A 20,525-nucleotide genomic window follows, 5' to 3' on the forward strand; every position below is an offset into this window, starting at 1 on the left:
CTCAAGAACACTGTTTCAAGGCTAGAGGGATCCTGAGGTCACTGTAGCAACACGAAAGAACTTCATGGACCAAAAATCAACTCGAGATGAGAGGTTAGTCCCTGGCTTCGACTGCAGAGGACTACCACCTTACCACAAGCACCTCAAGAGGAGGCTTCTCTCAGCTCTAGGTATGGGAGAGGGACCCTGAGTTTGCGACCTCAAGTGGAATGGACACCGCGATGCCCTGACTCGAAATAACGCCAGATATCTCTGCAGTGACTTGAATGCCAGCTCGTTTTGCATCTCCCAAGATGAAAGGATGTCTGAATCCCCTGTGGAGACCACAGAGAAAGACCTAGTTCCCCACCTCATCGCGACCGGAAGCCTCACATACTTTGAAAACTCCAGAGGTACGCGGAGATCAGTGCCTCCAAAGGAGACGATGCCTGACTCCTCGTGAAACTTCTTAGAGGTCCCAGGATTTCTGTGGCACGTGGAAAGGGACCCTTGGTCTCCCGCCTCAGCTGGAGAGGCGTCCCAATTGCCCTGCCAAGCCTTGAGGAGAATACCGAGTTGTCCCTCGCAACTAGGCAGGAGTCCTGACGTCGCAGAACAAGCACGTGTGTGAAAGGGCCATCCCCGTCGTATCTCGAGAATATACCCCAGGTTCCCGCCGCAACTCGAGAAAAACCATGAGACTTCCCCCTCGCAGCGAAATGAGCTCCGATTCCTCTGCACCGTGTGCAGAGCAATTCCGTGTTGCACATCACACATAAAAGGAGCCTTGATTTCCTTGATGGCACTCCAGAGAAACCCCAGGAACACTGTTTCCAGGCTAGAGGGATCCTGAGGTCACTGTAGCAACACGAAAGAGCTCCGTGGACCAAAAATCAACTCGAGATGAGAGGTTAGTCCCTGGCTTCGACTCCAGAGAAATACCACCTTACCACAAGCACCTCAAGAGGAGGCTTCTCTCAGCTCTAGGTATGTGACAGGGACCCTGAGTTTGCGGCCTCAAGTGGAATGGACACCGCGATGCCCTGACCTGAAATAAGGCCGGATATCCCTGCAGTGACTTGAATGCAGGCTCGTCTTGCATCTCCCAAGACGAAAGGATGTCTGAATCCCCTGTGAAGACCACAGAGAAAGACCTAGTTCCCCACATCATCGCGACTGGAGGCCTCACATCCTTTGAAAACTCCAGAGGTACGCGGAGATCAGTGCCTCCAAAGGAGACGATGCCTGACTCCCCGTGAAACTTGATAGGAGTCCCAGGATTCCTGTGGCACGTGGAAAGGGACTCTTGGTCTCCCGCCTCAGCTGGAGAGGCGTCCCAATTGCCCTGCCAAGCCTCGAGGAGAATCCTGAGTTGTCCCTCACAACTAGGCAGGAGTCCTGACGTCGCTGAAAAAACACGTGGGTGGAAGGGCCATCCCCTTCGTAACTCGAGAATATACCCCAGGTTCCCGCCACAACTCGAGGAAAACCATGAGACTTCCCCCTCGCCGCGAGATGAGGCCCGATTCCCCTGCACTGCGTGCAGAGCAATTCCGTCTTGCACATCACACATGAAAGGAGACTTGATTTCCTTGATGGCACTCCAGAGAAACCCCAAGAACACTGTTTCCAGGCTAGAGGGATCCTGAGGTCACTGTAGCAACACGAAAGAGCTCCGTGGACCAAAAATCAATTCGAGATGTGAGGTTAGTCCCTGGCTTCGACTCCAGACGAATACCACCTTACCACAAGCACCTCAAGAGGAGGCTTCTCTCAGCTCTAGGTATGTGAGAGGGACCCTGAGTTAGCGGCCTAAAGTCGAATGGACACCGCGATCTTCTGACTCGAACTAAGGCCGGATATCCCTGCAGTGACTTGAATGCAGGCTCGTCTTGCATCTCCCAAGACGAAAGGATGTCTGAATCCCCTGTGGAGACCACAGAGTAAGACCTAGTTCCCACTTCATGGCGACCGGAGGCCTCACATCCTTTGAACACTCCAGAGGTACGCGGAGATCAGTGCCTCCAAAGGAGACGATGCCTGACTCCTCGTGAAACTTGATAGGAGTCCCAGGATTCCTGTGGCACGTGGAAAGGGACCCTTGGTCTCCCGACTCAGCTGGACAGGCGTCCCAATTGGCCTGCCAAGCCTCGAGGAGAATCCCAAGTTGTCCCTCCAACTAGGCAGGATTCATGACGTCGCTGAACAAACACGTGTGTGAAAGGGCTATCCCCGTCGTATCTCGAGAATATACCCCAGGTTCCCGCCGCAACTCGAGAAAAACCATGAGACTTCCCCCTCGCCGCGAGATGAGGCCCGATTCCCCTGCACTGCGTGCAGAGCAATTCCGTGTTGCACATCACACATGAAAGGAGCCTTGATTTCCTTGATGGCACTCCAGAGAAACCCCAAGAACTCTGTTTCAAGGCTCGAGGGATTCTGATATCACTGGAGCAACATGAAAGAGCTCCGTGGACCAAAAATCAACTCGAGATGAGAGGTTAGTCCCTGGCTTCGACTCCAGAGGAATACCACCTTACCACAAGCACCTCAAGAGGAGGCTTCCCTCAGCCCTAGGTATGTGAGAGGGACCCTGAGTTTGCGGCCTCAAGTGGAATGGACACCGCGATGCCCTGACTCGAAATAAGGCCGGATATCCCTGCAGTGACTTGAATGCAGGCTCGTCTTGCATCTCCGAAGACGAAAGGATGTCTGAATCCCCTGTGGAGACCACAGAGAAAGACCTAGTTCCCCATCTCATCGCGACCGGAGGCCTCACATCCTTTGAAAACTCCAGAGGTATGCGGAGATCAGTGCCTCCAAAGGAGACGATGCCTGACTCCTCGTGAAACTTGATAGGAGTCCCAGGATTCCTGTGGCACGTGGAAAGGGACCCTTGGTCTCCCGCCTCAGCTGGAGAGGCGTCCCTATTGCCCTGCCAAGCCTCGAGGAGAATCCCGAGTTGTCCCTCGCAACTAGGCAGGAGTCCTGACGTCGCTGAACAAACACGTGGGTGGAAGGGCCATCCCCATCGTAACTCGAGAATATACTCCAGGTTCCCGCCATAACTCAAGAAAAACCATGAGACTTCCCCCTCGCCGCGAGATGAGGCCCGATTCCCCTGCTATGCGTCCAAAGCAATTCCGTATTGCACATCACACATGAAAGGAGCCTTGATTTCCTTGATGGCACTCCAGAGAAACCCCAAGAACACTGTTTCAAGGCTAGAGGGATCCTGAGGTCACTGTAGCAACACGAAAGAACTCAGTGGACCAAGAATCAACTCGAGATGAGAGGTTAGTCCCTGGCTTCGACTCCAGAGGTAAACCACCTTACCACAAGTACCTCAAGAGGAGGCTTCTCTCAGCTCTAGGTATGTGAGAGGGACCCTGAGTTTGCCGCCTCAAGGAGAATGGACACCGCGATGCCCTGACTCCAAATGAGGCCGCATATCCCTGCAGTGACTTGAATGCAGGCTCGTCTTGCATCTCCCAAGACGAAAGGATGTCTGAATCTCCACTGGATACCACAGAGAAAGACTTAGTTCCCCACCTCATCGCGACCGGAGGCCTCACATCCTTTGAAAACTTCAGAGGTATGCATAGATCAGTGCCTCCAAAGGAGACGATGCCTGACTCCTCGTGAAATTGATAGGAGTCCCAGGATTCCTGTGGCACGTGGAAAGGGACACTTGATCTCCCGCCTCAGCTGGAGAGGCGTCCCAAATGCCCTGCCAAGCCTCGAGGAGAATCCCGAGTTGTCCCTCACAACAAGGCTGGAATCCTGACGAGGCTGAACAAACACGTGGGTGGAAGGTCCATCCCCGTCGTAACTCGAGAATATACCCCAGGTTCCCTCCGCAACTCGAGAAAAACCATGAGACTTCCCCCTCGCCGCGAGATGAGGCCCGATTCCTCTGCACTGCATGCAGAGCAATACCGTGTTGCACATCACGCATGAAAGGACCTTTGATTTACTTGATGACATTCCAGAGAAACCTCAAGAACACTGTTTCAAGGCTAGAGGGATCCTGAGGTCACTGTAGCAACACGAAAGAACTCAGTGGACCAAGAATCAACTCGAGATGAGAGGTTAGTCCCTGGCTTCGACTCCAGAGGAATACCACCTTACCACAAGCACCTCAAGAGGAGGCTTCTCTCAGCTCTAGGTATGGGAGAGGGACCCTGAGTTTGCGACCTCAAGTGGAATGGACACCGCGATGCCCTGACTCGAAATAAGGCCAGGTATCTCTGCAGTGACTTGAATGCCAGCTCGTTTTGCATCTCCCAAGATGAAAGGATGTCTGAATCCCCTGTGGAGACCACAGAGAAAGACCTAGTTCCCCACCCCATCGCGACCGGAAGCCTCATATCCTTTGAAAACTCCAGAGGTACGCGGAGATCAGTGCCTCCAAAGGAGACAATGCCTGACTCCTCGTGAAACTTCTTAGAGGTCCCAGGATTTCTGTGGCACATGGAAAGGGACCCTTGGTCTCCAGCCTCAGCTGGAGAGGCGTCCCAATTGCCCTGCCAAGCCTTGAGGAGAATCCCGAGTTGTCCCTCGCAACTAGGCAGGAGTCCTGACGTCGCAGAACAAGCACGTGTGTGAAAGGGCCATCCCCGTCGTATCTCGAGAATATACCCCAGGTTCCCGCCGCAACTCGAGAAAAACCATGAGACTTCCCCCTCGCAGCGAGATGAGCTCCGATTCCTCTGCACCGTGTGCAGAGCAATTCCGTGTTGCACATCACACATAAAAGGAGCCTTGATTTCCTTGATGGCACTCCAGAGAAACCCCAAGAACACTGTTTCCAGGCTAGAGGGATCCTGAGGTCACTGTAGCAACACGAAAGAGCTCCGTGGACCAAAAATCAACTCGAGATGAGAGGTTAGTCCCTGGCTTCGACTCCAGAGGAATACCACCTTACCACAAGCACCTCAAGAGGAGGCTTCTCTCAGCTCTAGGTATGTGAGAGGGACCCTGAGCTTGCGGCCTCAAGTGGAATGGACACCGCGATGCCCTGACCTGAAATAAGGCCGGATATCCCTGCAGTGACTTGAATGCAGGCTCGTCTTGCATCTCCCAAGACGAAAGGATGTCTGAATCCCCTGTGAAGACCACAGAGAAAGACCTAGTTCCCCACCTCATCGCGACTGGAGGCCTCACATCCTTTGAAAACTCCAGAGGTACGCGGAGATCAGTGCCTCCAAAGGAGACGATGCCTGACTCCCCGTGAAACTTGATAGGAGTCCCAGGATTCCTGTGGCACGTGGAAAGGGACTCTTGGTCTCCCGCCTCAGCTGGAGAGGCGTCCCAATTGCCCTGCCAAGCCTCGAGGAGAATCCCGAGTTGTCCCTCACAACTAGGCAGGAGTCCTGACGTCGCTGAAAAAACACGTGGGTGGAAGGGCCATCCCCTTCGTAACTCGAGAATATACCCCAGGTTGCCGCCACAACTCGAGGAAAACCATGAGACTTCCCCCTCGCCGCGAGATGAGGCCCGATTCCCCTGCACTGCGTGCAGAGCAATTCTATGTTGCACATCACACATGAAAGGAGACTTGATTTCCTTGATGGCACTCCAGAGAAACCCCAAGAACACTGTTTCCAGGCTAGAGGGATCCTGAGGTCACTGTAGCAACACGAAAGAGCTCCGTGGACCAAAAATCAATTCGAGATGTGAGGTTAGTCCCTGGCTTCGACTCCAGACGAATACCACCTTACCACAAGCACCTCAAGAGGAGGCTTCTCTCAGCTCTAGGTATGTGAGAGGGACCCTGAGTTTGCGGCCTCAAGTCGAATGGACACCGCGATCTTCTGACTCGAACTAAGGCTGGATATACCTGCAGTGACTTGAATGCAGGCTCGTCTTGCATCTCCCAAGACGAAAGGATGTCTGAATCCCCTGAGAGACCACAGAGAAAGACCTAGTTCCCCACCTCATCGCGACCGGAGGCCTCACATCCTTTGAAAACTCCAGAGGTACGCGGAGATCAGTGCCTCCAAAGGAGACGATTCCTGACTTCTCGTGAAACTTGATAGGAGTACCAGGATTCCTGTGGCACGTGGAAAGGGACCCTTGGTTTCCCGCCTCAGCTGGAGAGGCGTTCCAATTGCCCTGCCAAGCCTCGAGGAGAATCCCGAGTTGTCCCTCGCAACTAGGAAGAGTCCTGACGTCGCTGAATAAACACGTGGGTGGGAGGGCCATCCCCGTCGTATCTCGAGAATATACCCCAGGTTCCCGCCGCAACTCGAGAAAAACCATGAGACTTCCCCCTCGCCGTGAGATGAGGCCCGATTCCCCTGCACTGCATGCAGAGCAATTCCGTGTTGCACATCAAACATGAAAGAAGCCTTGATTTCCTTGACGGCACTCCAGAGAAACCCGAAGAACACTGTTTCAAGGCTAGAGGAATCCTGAGGTCACTGTAGCAACACGAAAGAGCTCCATGGACCAAAAATCAACTCGAGATGAGAGGTTAGTCCCTGGCTTCGACTCCAGAGGAATACCACCTTACCACAAGCACCTCAAGAGGAGGCTTCCCTCAGCTCTAGGTATGTGAGAGGGACCCTGAGATTGCGGCCTCAAGTGGAATGACACGGCGATGCCTTGACGCGATATAAGGCCGGATATCCTTGTAGTGACTTGAATGCAGGCTCGTCTTGCATCTCCCAAGATGAAAGGATGTCTGAATCCCCTGTGGAGACCACAGAGTAAGACCTAGTTCCCACTTCATGGCGACCGGAGGCCTCACATCCTTTGAACACTCCAGAGGTACGCGGAGATCAGTGCCTCCAAAGGAGACGATGCCTGACTCCTCGTGAAACTTGATAGGAGTCCCAGGATTCCTGTGGCACGTGGAAAGGAACCCTTGGTCTCCCGCCTCAGCTGGAGAGGCGTCCCAATTTTCCTGCCAAGCCTCGAGGAGAATCCCGAGTTGTCCCTCGCAACTAGGCAGGAGTCCTGCCGTCGCTGAAGAAACACGTGTGTGGAAGGGCCATCCCCGTCGTAACTCGAGAATATACCCCAGGTTCCCGCCACAACTCGAGAAAAACCGTGAGACTTCCCCCTCGCCGCGAAATGAGCTCCGATTCCTCTGCACCGTGTGCAGAGCAATTCCGTGTTGCACATCACACATAAAAGGAGCCTTGATTTCCTTGATGGCACTCCAGAGAAACCCCAAGAACACTGTTTCCAGGCTAGAGGGATCCTGAGGTCACTGTAGCAACACGAAAGAGCTCCGTGGACCAAAAATCAACTCGAGATGAGAGGTTAGTCCCTGGCTTCGACTCCAGAGGAATACCACCTTACCACAAGCACCTCAAGAGGAGGCTTCTCTCAGCTCTAGGTATGTGAGAGGGACCCTGAGTTTGCGGCCTCAAGTGGAATGGACACCGCGATGCCCTGACCTGAAATAAGGCCGGATATCCCTGCAGTGACTTGAATGCAGGCTCGTCTTGCATCTCCCAAGACGAAAGGATGTCTGAATCCCCTGTGAAGACCACAGAGAAAGACCTAGTTCCCCACCTCATCGCGACTGGAGGCCTCACATCCTTTGAAAACTCCAGAGGTACGCGGAGATCAGTGCCTCCAAAGGAGACGATGCCTGACTCCCCGTGAAACTTGATAGGAGTCCCAGGATTCCTGTGGCACGTGGAAAGGGACTCTTGGTCTCCCGCCTCAGCTGGAGAGGCGTCCCAATTGCCCTGCCAAGCCTCGAGGAGAATCCCGAGTTGTCCCTCACAACTAGGCAGGAGTCCTGACGTCGCTGAAAAAACACGTGGGTGGAAGGGCCATCCCCATCGTAACTCGAGAATATACCCCAGGTTCCCGCCGCAACTCGAGAAAAACTGTGAGACTTCCCCCTCGCCGCGAGATGAGGCCCGATTCCCCTGCACTGCCTGCAGAGCAATTCCGTGTTGCACATCACACATGAAAGGAGCCTTGATTTCCTTGATGGCACTCCAGAGAAACCCCAAGAACACTGTTTCAAGGCTAGATGGATCCTGAGGTCACTGTAGCTACAGGAAAGAGCTCCGTGGACCAAAAATCAACTCGAGATGAGAGGTTAGTCCCTGGCTTCGACTCCAGCGGAAACCACCTTACCACAAGTACCTCAAGAGGAAGCTTCTCTCAGCTCTAGGTATGTGAGAGGGACCCTGATTTTGCGGCCTCAAGTGGAATGGTCACTGCGATGCCCTGACGCAAAATAAGGCCGGATATCCCTGCAGTGACTTGAATGCAGGCTCGTCTTGCATCTCCCAAGATGAAAGGATGTCTGAATCCCCTGTGGAGACCACAGAGAAAGACCTAGTTCCCCACTTCATGGCGACCGGAGGCCTCACATCCTTTGAAAACTCCAGAGGTACGCGGAGATCAGTGCCTCCAAAGGAGACGATGCCTGACTCCTCGTGAAACTTGATAGGAGTCCCAGGATTCCTGTGGCACGTGGAAATGGACCCTTAGTCTCCCGCCTCAGCTGGACAGGCGTCCCAATTGCCCTGCCAAGCCTCGAGGAGAATCCCGAATTGTCCCTCGCAACTAGGCAGGAGTCCTGACGTCGCTGAACAAACACGTCTGTGGAAGGGCCATCCCCTTCGTAACTCGAGAATATACCCCAGGTTCCCGCCGCAACTCGAGAAAAACCATGAGACTTCCCCCTCGCCGCGAGATGAGGCCCGATTCCCCTGCACTGCGTGCAGAGCAATTCCGTGTTGCACATCACACATGAAAGGAGCCTTGATTTCCTTGATGGCACTCCAGAGAAACCCCAAGAACACTGTTTCAAGGCTAGAGGGATCCTGAGGTCACTGTAGCAACACGAAAGAGCTCCGTGGACCAAAAATCAATTCGAGATGTGAGGTTAGTCCCTGGCTTCGACTCCAGACGAATACCACCTTACCACAAGCACCTCAAGAGGAGGCTTCTCTCAGCTCTAGGTATGTGAGAGGGACCCTGAGTTTGCGGCCTCAAGTGGAATGGACACCGCGATGCCCTGACTCGAAATAAGGCCGGATATCCCTGGAGTGACTTGAATGCAGGCTCGTCTTGCATCTCCCAAGACGAAAGGATGTCTGAATCCCCTGTGGAGACCACAGAGAAAGACCTAGTTCCCCACTTCATGGCGACCGGAGGCCTCACATCCTTTGAAAACTCCAGAGGTATGCGGAGATCAGTGCCTCCAAAGGAGACGATGCCTGAATCCTCGTGAAACTTGATAGGAGTCCCAGGATTCCTGTGGCACGTGGAAAGGGACCCTTGGTCTCCCGCCTCAGCTGGAGAGGCGTCCCAATTGCCCTGCCAAGCCTCGAGGAGAATCCCGAGTTGTCCCTCGCAACTAGGCAGGAGTCCTGACGTCGCTGAACAAACACGTGGGTGGAAGGGCCATCCCCATCGTAACTCGAGAATATACCCCAGGTTCCCGCCGCAACTCGAGAAAAACTGTGAGACTTCCCCCTCGCCGCGAGATGAGGCCCGATTCCCCTGCACTGCGTGCAGAGCAATTCCGTGTTGCACATCACACATGAAAGGAGCCTTGATTTCCTTGATGGCACTCCAGAGAAACCCCAAGAACACTGTTTCAAGGCTAGATGGATCCTGAGGTCACTGTAGCAACACGAAAGAGCTCCGTGGACCACAAATCAACTCGAGATGAGAGGTTAGTTCCTGGCTTCGACTCCAGAGGAATACCACCTTACCACAAGCACCTCACGAGGAGGCTTCTCTCAGCTCTAGGTATGTAAGAGGAACCCTGAGTTTGCGGCCTCAAGCGGAATGGTCACCGCGATGCCCTGACTCGAAATAAGGCCGGATATCCCTGCAGTGACTTGAATGCAGGCTCATCTTGCATCTCCCAAGATGAAAGGATGTCTGAATCCCCTGTGGAGACCACAGGGAAAGACCTAGTTCCCCACCTCATTGCGACCGGAGGCCTCACATTCTTGAAAACTCCAGAGGTACGCGGAGATCAGTGCCTTCAAAAGAGACGATGCCTGACTCCTCGAGAAACTTGATAGGAGTCCCAGGATTCCTGTGGCACGTGGAAAGGGACTCTTGGTCTCCCGCCTCAGCTGGAGAGGCGTCCCAATTGCCCTGCCAAGCCTCGAGGAGAATCCCGAGTTGTCCCTCGCAACTAGGCAGGAGTCCTGACGTCGCTGAACAAACACGTGGGTGGAAGGGCCATCCCCATCGTAACTCGAGAATATACCCCAGGTTCCCGCCGCAACTCGAGAAAAACCGTGAGACTTCCCCCTCGCCGAGAGATGAGGCCCGATTCCCCTGCACTGCGTGCAGAGCAATTCCGTGTTGCACATCACACATGAAAGGAGCCTTGATTTCCTTGATGGCACTCCAGAGAAACCCCAAGAACACTGTTTCAAGGCTAGATGGATCCTGAGGTCACTGTAGCTACAGGAAAGAGCTCCGTGGACCAAAAATCAACTCGAGATGAGAGGTTAGTCCCTTGCTTCGACTCCAGAGGAAACCACCTTACCACAAGTACCTCAAGAGGAAGCTTCTCTCAGCTCTAGGTATGTGAGAGGGACCCTGATTTTGCGGCCTCAAGTGGAATGGTCACCGCGATGCCCTGACGCAAAATAAGGCCGGATATCCCTGCAGTGACTTGAATGCAGGCTCGTCTTGCATCTCCCAAGATGAAAGGATGTCTGAATCCCCTGTGGAGACCACAGAGAAAGACCTAGTTCCCCACTTCATGGCGACCGGAGGCCTCACATCCTTTGAAAACTCCAGAGGTACGCGGAGATCAGTGCCTCCAAAGGAGACGATGCCTGACTCCTCGTGAAACTTGATAGGAGTCCCAGGATTCCTGTGGCACGTGGAAATGGACCCTTAGTCTCCCGCCTCAGCTGGACAGGCGTCCCAATTGCCCTGCCAAGCCTCGAGGAGAATCCCGAATTGTCCCTCGCAACTAGGCAGGAGTCCTGACGTCACTGAACAAACACGTCTGTGGAAGGGCCATCCCCTTCGTAACTCGAGAATATACCCCAGGTTCCCGCCGCAACTCGAGAAAAACCATGAGACTTCCCCCTCGCCGCGAGATGAGGCCCGATTCCCCTACACTGCGTGCAGAGCAATTCCGTGTTGCACATCACACATGAAAGGAGCCTTGATTTCCTTGATGGCACTCCAGAGAAACCCCAAGAACACTGTTTCAAGGCTAGAGGGATCCTGAGGTCACTGTAGCAACACGAAAGAGCTCCGTGGACCACAAATCAACTCGAGATGAGAGGTTAGTTCCTGGCTTCGACTCCAGAGGAATACCACCTTACCACAAGCACCTCACGAGGAGGCTTCTCTCAGCTCTAGGTATGTGAGAGGGACCCTGAGTTTGCGGCCTCAAGCGGAATGGTCACCGCGATGCCCTGACTCGAAATAAGGCCGGATATCCCTGCAGTGACTTGAATGCAGGCTCATCTTGCATCTCCCAAGATGAAAGGATGTCTGAATCCCCTGTGGAGACCACAGGGAAAGACCTAGTTCCCCACCTCATTGCGACCGGAGGCCTCACATTCTTGAAAACTCCAGAGGTACGCGGAGATCAGTGCCTTCAAAAGAGACGATGCCTGACTCCTCGAGAAACTTGATAGGAGTCCCAGGATTCCTGTGGCACGTGGAAAGGGATCCTTGGTCTCCCGCCTCAGCTGGAGAGGCGTCCCAATTGCCCTGCCAAGCCTCGAGGAGAATCCCGAGTTTTCCCTCGCAACTAATCAGGAGTCCTGCCGACACTGAACAAACACGTGTGTGGAAGGGCCATCCCCGTCGTAACTCGAGAATATACCCCATGTTCCCGCCGCAACTCGAGAAAAACCATGAGCCTTCCCCCTCGCCGCGAGATCAGGCCCGATTCCCCTGCACTGCGTGCAGAGCAATTCCGTCTTGCACTCACACATGAAAGGAGCCTTGATTTCCTTGATGGCACTCCAGAGAAACCCCAAGAACACTGTTTCAAGGCTAGAGAGATCCTGAGGTCACTGTAGCAACACGAAAGAGCTTCGTGGACCACAAATCAACTGGAGATGAGAGGTTAGTCCCTGGCTTCAACTCCAGAGGAATCCCACCTTACCACAAGCACCTCAAGAGGAGGCTTCTCTCAGCTCTAGGTATGTGATAGGGACCCTGAGTTAGCGGCCTCAAGTCGAATGGACACCGCGATCTTCTGACTCGAAGTAAGGCCGGATATCCCTGCAGTGACTTGAATGCAGGCTCGTCTTGCATCTCCCAAGACGAAAGGATGTCTGAATCCCCTGTGGAAACCACAGACAAAGACCTAGTTCCCCACCTCATCACGACCGGAGGCCTCACATCCTTTGAAAACTCCAGAGGTACGCGGAGATCAGTGCCTCCAAAGGAGACGATTCCTGACTTCTCGTCAAACTTGATAGGAGTCCAGGATTCCTGTGGCACGTGGAAAGGGACCCATGGTTTCCCGCCTCAGCTGGAGAGGCGTTCCAATTGCCCTGCCAAGCCTCGAGGAGAATCCCGAGTTGTCCCTCGCAATTAGGAAGAGTCCTGACGTCGCTGAATAAACACGTGGGTGGGAGGGCCATCCCCGTCGTATCTCGAGAATATACCCCAGGTTCCCGCCGCAACTCGAGAAAAACCATGAGACTTCCCCCTCGCCGTGAGATGAGGCCCGATTCCCCTGCACTGCATGCAGAGCAATTCCGTGTTGCACATCAAACATGAAAGAAGCCTTGATTTCCTTGATGGCACTCCAGAGAAACCCGAAGAACACTGTTTCAAGGCAAGAGGAATCCTGAGGTCACTGTAGCAACACGAAAGAGCTCCATGGACCAAAAATCAACTCGAGATGAGAGGTTAGTCCCTGGCTTCGACTCCAGAGGAATACCACCTTACCACAAGCACCTCAAGAGGAGGCTTCTCTCAGCTCTAGGTATGTGAGAGGGACCCTGAGATTGCGGCCTCAAGTGGAATGGACACGGCGATGTCTTGACGCGAAATAAGGCCGAATATCCTTGTAGTGACTTGAATGTAGGCTCGTCTTGCATCTCCCAAGACGAAAGGATGTCTCAATCCCCTGTGGAGACCACAGAGAAAGACCTAGTTCCCCACCTCATCGCGACCGGAGGCCTCACATCCTTTGAAAACTCCAGAGGTACGCGGAGATCAGTGCCTCCAAAGGAGACGATGCCTGACTCCTCGTGAAACTTGATAGGAGTCCCAGGATTCCTGTGGCGCGTGGAAAGGGACCCTTGGTCTCCCGCCTCAGCTGGACAGGCGTCCCAATTGTCCTGCCAAGCCTCGAGGAGAATCCCAAGTTGTCCCTCCAACTAGGCAGGATTCCTGACGTCGCTGAACAAACACGTGTGTGAAAGGGCTATCCCCGTCGTATCTCGAGAATATACCCCAGGTTCCCACCGCAACTCGAGAAAAACCATGAGACTTCCCCCTCGCCACGAGATGAGCTCCGGTTCCTCTGCACCGTGTGCAGAGCAATTCCCTGTTGCACATTACACATGGAAGGAGCCTTGATTTCCTTGATGGCACTCCAGAGAAACCCCAAGAACACTGTTTTAAGGCTAGAGGGATTCTGATGTCACTGTAGCAACACAAAAGAGCTTCGTGGACCAAGAATCAACTCGAGATGAGAGGTTAGTCCCTGGCTTCGACTCCAGCGGAATACCACCTTACCACAAGCACCTCAAGAGGAGGCTTCTCTCAGCCCTAGGTATGTGAGAGGAACCCTGAGTTTGCGGCCTCAAGTGGAATGGACACCGCGATGCCCTGACTCAAAATAAGGCTGGATATCCCTGCAGTGACTTGAATGCAGGCTCGTCTTGCATCTCCCATGACGAAAGGATGTCTGAATCCCCTGTGGAGACCACAGAGAAAGACCTAGTTCCCCACCTCATCGCGACCGGAGGCCTCACATCCTTTTAAAACTCCAGAGGTATGGGGAGATCAGTGCCTCCAAAGGAGACGATGGTGACTCCTCGTCAGACTTGATAGGAGTCCCAGGATTCCTGTGGCACGTGGAAAGGGACCCTTGGTCTCCCGCCTCAGCTGGAGAGGCGTCCCAATTGCCCTGCCAAGCCTCAAGGAGAATCCCGAGTTGTCCCTCGCAACTAGGCAGGAATCCTGACATCGCTGAACAAACACGTGGGTGGAAGGGCCATCCCCGTCGTAACTCGAGAATATACCCCAGGTTCCCGTCGCAACACGAGAAAATCCATGAGACTTCCCCCTCGCCGCGAGATGAGGCCCGATTCACCTGCACTGCATGCAGAGCAATTCCGTGCTGCACATCACACATGAAAGGAGCCTTGATTTCCTTGATGGCACTCCAGAGAAACCCCAAGAACACTGTTTCAAGGCTAGAGGGATCCTGAGGTCACTGTAGCAACACGAAAGAGCTCCGTGGGCCAAGAATCAACGCGAGATGAGAGGTTATTGCCTGGCTTCGACTCCAGAGGAATACCACCTTACCACAAGCACCTCACGAGGAGGCTTCTCCCAGCTCTAGGTATGTGAAAGGGACCCTGAGTTTGCGGCCTCAAGTGGAATGGACACCGCGATGCCCTGACTCGAAATAAGGCCGGATATCCCTGCAGTGACTTGAATGCAGGCTCGTCTTGCATCTCCCAAGACGAAAGGATGTCTGAATCCCCTGTGGAGACCACAGAGAAAGACCTAGTTCCCCACCTCATCGCGACCGGAGGCCTCACATCCTTTGAAAACTCCAGAGGTATGCATAGATCAGTGCCTCCAAAGGAGACGATGCCTGACTCCTCGTGAAACTTGATAGGAGTCCCAGGATTCCTGTGGCACGTGGAAAGGGACCCTTGGTCTCCCGCCTCAGCTGGAGAGGCGTCCCAATTGCCCTGCCAAGCCTCGAGGAGAATCCCGAGTTGTCCCTCGCAACTAGGCAGGAGTCCTGACGTCGCTGAACAAACACGTGGGTGGAAGGGCCATCCCCATCGTAACTCGAGAATATACTCCAGGTTCCCGCCATAACTCAAGAAAAACCATGAGACTTCCCCCTCGCCACGAGATGAGGCCCGATTCCCCTGCTATGCGTCCAAAGCAATTCCGTATTGCACATCACACAGGAAAGGAGCCTTGATTTCCTTGATGGCACTCCAGAGAAACCCCAAGAACACTGTTTCAAGGCTAGAGGGATCCTGAGGTCACTGTAGCAACACGAAAGAACTCAGTGGACCAAGAATCAACTCGAGATGAGAGGTTAGTCCCTGGCTTCGACTCCAGAGGAATACCACCTTACCACAAGCACCTCAAGAGGAGGCTTCTCTCAGCTCTAGGTATGTGAGAGGGACCCTGAGTTTGCCGCCTCAAGTAGAATGGACACCGCGATGCCCTGACTCCAAATGAGGCCGCATATCCCTGCAGTGACTTGAATGCAGGCTCGTCTTGCATCTCCCAAGACGAAAGGATGTCTGAATCTCCACTGGATACCACAGAGAAAGACTTAGTTCCCCACCTCATCGCGACCGGAGGCCTCACATACTTTGAAAACTCCAGAGGTACGCGGAGATCAGTGCCTCCAAAGGAGACGATGCCTGACTCCTCGTGAAACTTCTTAGAGGTCCCAGGATTTCTGTGGCACGTGGAAAGGGACACTTGGTCTCCCGCCTCAGCTGGAGAGGCGTCCCAATTGCCCTGCCAAGCCTTGAGGAGAATCCCGAGTTGTCCCTCGCAACTAGGCAGGAGTCCTGACGTCGCAGAACAAGCACGTGTGTGAAAGGGCCATCCCCGTCGTATCTCGAGAATATACCCCAGGTTCCCGCCGCAACTCGAGAAAAACCATGAGACTTCCCCCTCGCAGCGAAATGAGCTCCGATTCCTCTGCCCCGTGTGCAGAGCAATTCCGTGTTGCACATCACACATAAAAGGAGCCTTGATTTCCTTGATGGCACTCCAGAGAAACCCCAAGAACACTGTTTCCAGGCTAGAGGGATCCTGAGGTCACTGTAGCAACACGAAAGAGCTCCGTGGACCAAAAATCAACTCGAGATGAGAGGTTAGTCCCTGGCTTCGACTCCAGAGGAATACCACCTTACCACAAGCACCTCAAGAGGAGGCTTCTCTCAGCTCTAGGTATGTGAGAGGGACCCTGAGTTTGCGGCCTCAAGTGGAATGGACACCGCGATGCCCTGACCTGAAATAAGGCCGGATATCCCTGCAGTGACTTGAATGCAGGCTCGTCTTGCATCTCCCAAGACGAAAGGATGTCTGAATCCCTTGTGAAGACCACAGAGAAAGACCTAGTTCCCCACATCATCGCGACTGGAGGCCTCACATCCTTTGAAAACTCCAGAGGTACGCGGAGATCAGTGCCTCCAAAGGAGACGATGCCTGACTCCCCGTGAAACTTGATAGGAGTCCCAGGATTCCTGTGGCACGTGGAAAGGGACTCCTGGTCTCCCGCCTCAGCTGGAGAGGCGTCCCAATTGCCCTGCCAAGCCTCGAGGAGAATCCCGAGTTGTCCCTCACAACTAGGCAGGAGTCCTGACGTCGCTGAAAAAACACCTGGGTGGAAGGGCCATCCCCTTCGTAACTCGAGAATATACCCCAGGTTCCCGCCGCAACTCGAGAAAAACCATGAGACTTCCCCCTCGCCGCGAGATGAGGCCCGTTTCCCCTGCACTGCGTGCAGAGCAATTCCGTGTTGCACATCACACATGAAAGGAGACTTGATTTCCTTGATGGCACTCCAGAGAAACCCCAAGAACACTGTTTCAAGGCTAGAGGGATCCTGAGGTCACTGTAGCAACACGAAAGAGCTCCGTGGACCAAAAATCAACTCGACATGAGAGGTTAGTCCCTGGCTTCGACTCCAGAGGAATACCACCTTACCACAAGCACCTCAAGAGGAGGCTTCTCTCAGCTCTAGGTATGTGATAGGGACCCTGAGTTAGCAGCCTCAAGTCGAATGGACACCGCGATCTTCTGACTCGAACTAAGGCCGGATATCCCTGCAGTGACTTGAATGCAGGCTCGTCTTGCATCTCCCAAGATGAAAGGATGTCTGAATCCCCTGTGGAGACCACAGAGTAAGACCTAGTTCCCACTTCATGGCGACCGGAGGCCTCACATCCTTTGAACACTCCAGAGGTACGCGGAGATCAGTGCCTCCAAAGGAGACGATGCCTGACTCCTCGTGAAACTTGATAGGAGTCCCAGGATTCCTGTGGCACGTGGAAAGGAACCCTTGGTCTCCCGCCTCAGCTGGAGAGGCGTCCCAATTTTCCTGCCAAGCCTCGAGGAGAATCCCGAGTTGTCCCTCGCAACTAGGCAGGAGTCCTGCCGTCGCTGAAGAAACACGTGTGTGGAAGGGCCATCCCCGTCGTAACTCGAGAATATACCCCAGGTTCCCGCCACAACTCGAGAAAAACCGTGAGACTTCCCCCTCGCCGCGAAATGAGGCCCGATTCCCCTGCACTGCGTGCAGAACAATTCCGTGTTGCACATCACACATGAAAGGAGCCTTGATTTCCTTGATGGCACTCCAGAGAAACCCCAAGAACACTGTTCCAAGGCTAGAGGGATCCTGAGGTCACTGTAGCCACACGAAAGAGCTCCGTGGACCACAAATCAACTGGAGATTAGAGGTTAGTCCCTGGCTTCGACTCCAGAGGAATACCACCTTACCACAAGCACCTCAAGAGGAGGCTTCTCTCAGCTCTAGGTATGTGAGAGGGACCCTGAGTTTACAGCCTCAAGTGGAATGGACACCGCGATGCCCTGACTCGAAATAATGCCGGATATCACTGCAGTGACTTGAATGCAGGCTCGTCTTGCATCTCCCAAGCCGAAAGGATGTCTGAATCCCCTGTGGAGACCACAGAAAAGACCTAGTTCCCCACATCATCGCGACCGGAGGCCTCACATCCTTTGAAAACTTCAGAGGTACAGGGAGATCCGTGGCTCCAAGGGAGACGATGCCTGACTCCTCGTGAAACTTGACAGGAGTCCCAGGATTCCTGTGGCACGTGGAAAGGGACCCTTGGTCTCCCGCCTCAGCTGGAGAGGCATCCCAATTGCCCTGCCAAGCCTCAAAGAGAATACCGAGTTGTCCCTCGCAACTAGGCAGGAGTCCTGCCGTCGCTGAACAAACACGTGGGTGGAAGGTCCATCCCCGTCATAACTCGAGAATATACCCCAGGTTCCCGCCGCAACTCGAGAAAAACCATGAGACTTCCCCCTCGCCGCGAGATGAGGCCCGATTCCCCTGCACTGCGTGCAGAGCAATTCCGTGTTGCACATCACACATGAAAGGAGACTTGATTTCCTTGATGGCACTGGAGAGAAACCCCAAGCACACGGTTTCAAGGCTAGAGGGATCCTGAGGTCACTGTAGCAACACGAAAGAGCTCCGTGGACCAAAAATCAACTCGAGATGAGAGGTTAGTCCCTGGCTTCGACTCCAAAGGAATACCACCTTACCACAAGCACCTCAAGAGGAGGCTTCTCTCAGCTCTAGGTATGTGAGAGGGACCCTGAGTTTGCGGCCTCAAGTGGAATGGACACCGCGATGCCCTGACTTGAAATAAGGCCGGATATCCCTGCAGTGACTTGAATGCATGCTCGTCTTGCATCTCCCAAGATGAAAGGATGTCTGAATCCCCTGTGGAGACCAGAGAGAAAGAACTAGTTCCCCACCTCATCGCGACCGGAGGCCTCACATCCTTTGAAAACTTCAGAGGTACACGGAGATCAGTGCCTCCAAAGGAGACGATGCCTGACTCCTCGTGAAACTTGATAGGAGTCCCAGGATTCCTGTGGCACGTGGAGAGGGACCCTTGGGCTCCCGCCTCAGCTGGAGAGGCGTCCCAATTGCCCTGCGAAGCCTCGAAGAGAATACCGAGTTGTCCATCGCAACTAGGCAGGAGTCCTGACGCCGCTGAACAAACACGTGTGTGAAAGGGCTATCCCCGTCGTATCTCGAGAATATACCCCAGGTTCCCGCCGCAACTCGAGAAAAACCATGAGACTTCCCCCTCGCCGCGAGATGAGGCCCGATTCCCCTGCACTGCGTGCAGAGCAATTCCGTGTTGCACATCACACATGAAAGGAGCCTTGATTTCCTTGATGGCACTCCAGAGAACCCCCAAGAACTCTGTTTCAAGGCTCGAGGGATTCTGATGTCACTGGAGCAACACGAAAGAGCTCCGTGGACCAAAAATCAACTCGAGATGAGAGGTTAGTCCCTGGCTTCGACTCCAGAGGAATACCACCTTACCACAAGCACCTCAAGCGGAGGCTTCCCTCAGCCCTAGGTATGTGAGAGGGACCCTGAGTTTGCGGCCTCAAGTGGAATGGACACCGCGATGCCCTGACTCGAAATAAGGCCGGATATCCCTGCAGTGACTTGAATGCAGGCTCGTCTTGCATCTCCCAAGACGAAAGGATGTCTGAATCCCCTGTGGAGACCACAGAGAAAGACCTAGTTCCCCACCTCATCACGACCGGAGGCCTCACATCCTTTGAAAACTCCAGAGGTATGCGGAGATCAGTGCCTCCAAAGGAGACGATGCCTGACTCCTCGTGAAACTTGATAGGAGTCCCAGGATTCCTGTGGCACGTGGAAAGGGACCCTTGGTCTCCCGCCTCAGCTGGAGAGGCGTCCCAATTGCCCTGCCAAGCCTCGAGAAGAATCCCGAGTTGTCCCTCGCAACTAGGCAGGAGTCCTGACGTCGCTGAACAAACACGTGGGTGGAAGGGCCATCCCCATCGTAACTCGAGAATATACTCCAGGTTCCCGCCATAACTCAAGAAAAACCATGAGACTTCCCCCTCGCCGCGAGATGAGGCCCGATTCCCCTGCTATGCGTCCAAAGCAATTCCGTATTGCACATCACACATGAAAGGAGCCTTGATTTCCTTGATGGCACTCCAGAGAAACCCCAAGAACACTGTTTCAAGGCTAGAGGGATCCTGAGGTCACTGTAGCAACACGAAACAACTCAGTGGACCAAGAATCAACTCGAGATGAGAGGTTAGTCCCTGGCTTCGACTCCAGAGGAAAACCACCTTACCACAAGTACCTCAAGAGGAGGCTTCTCTCAGCTCTAGGTATGTGAGAGGGACGCTGAGTTTGCCGCCTCAAGTAGAATGGACACCACGATGCCCTGACTCCAAATGAGGCCGCATATCCCTGGAGTGACTTGAATGCAGGCTCGTCTTGCATCTCCCAAGACGAAAGGATGTCTGAATCTCCACTGGATACCACAGAGAAAGACTTAGTTCCCCACCTCATCGCGACCGGAGGCCTCACATCCTTTGAAAACTTCAGAGGTATGCATAGATCAGTGCCTCCAAAGGAGACGATGCCTGACTCCTCGTGAAATTGATAGGAGTCCCAGGATTCCTGTGGCACGTGGAAAGGGACCCTTGATCTCCCGCCTCAGCTGGAGAGGCGTCCCAAATGCCCTGCCAAGCCTCGAGGAGAATCCCGAGTTGTCCCTCGCAACAAGGCTGGAATCCTGACGAGGCTGAACAAACACGTGGGTGGAAGGTCCATCCACGTCGTAACTCGAGAATATACC

The sequence above is a fragment of the Cervus elaphus genome, chromosome 21 (genome assembly GCF_910594005.1).
Source record: "Cervus elaphus chromosome 21, mCerEla1.1, whole genome shotgun sequence".
NCBI lineage: Eukaryota > Metazoa > Chordata > Mammalia > Artiodactyla > Cervidae > Cervus > Cervus elaphus.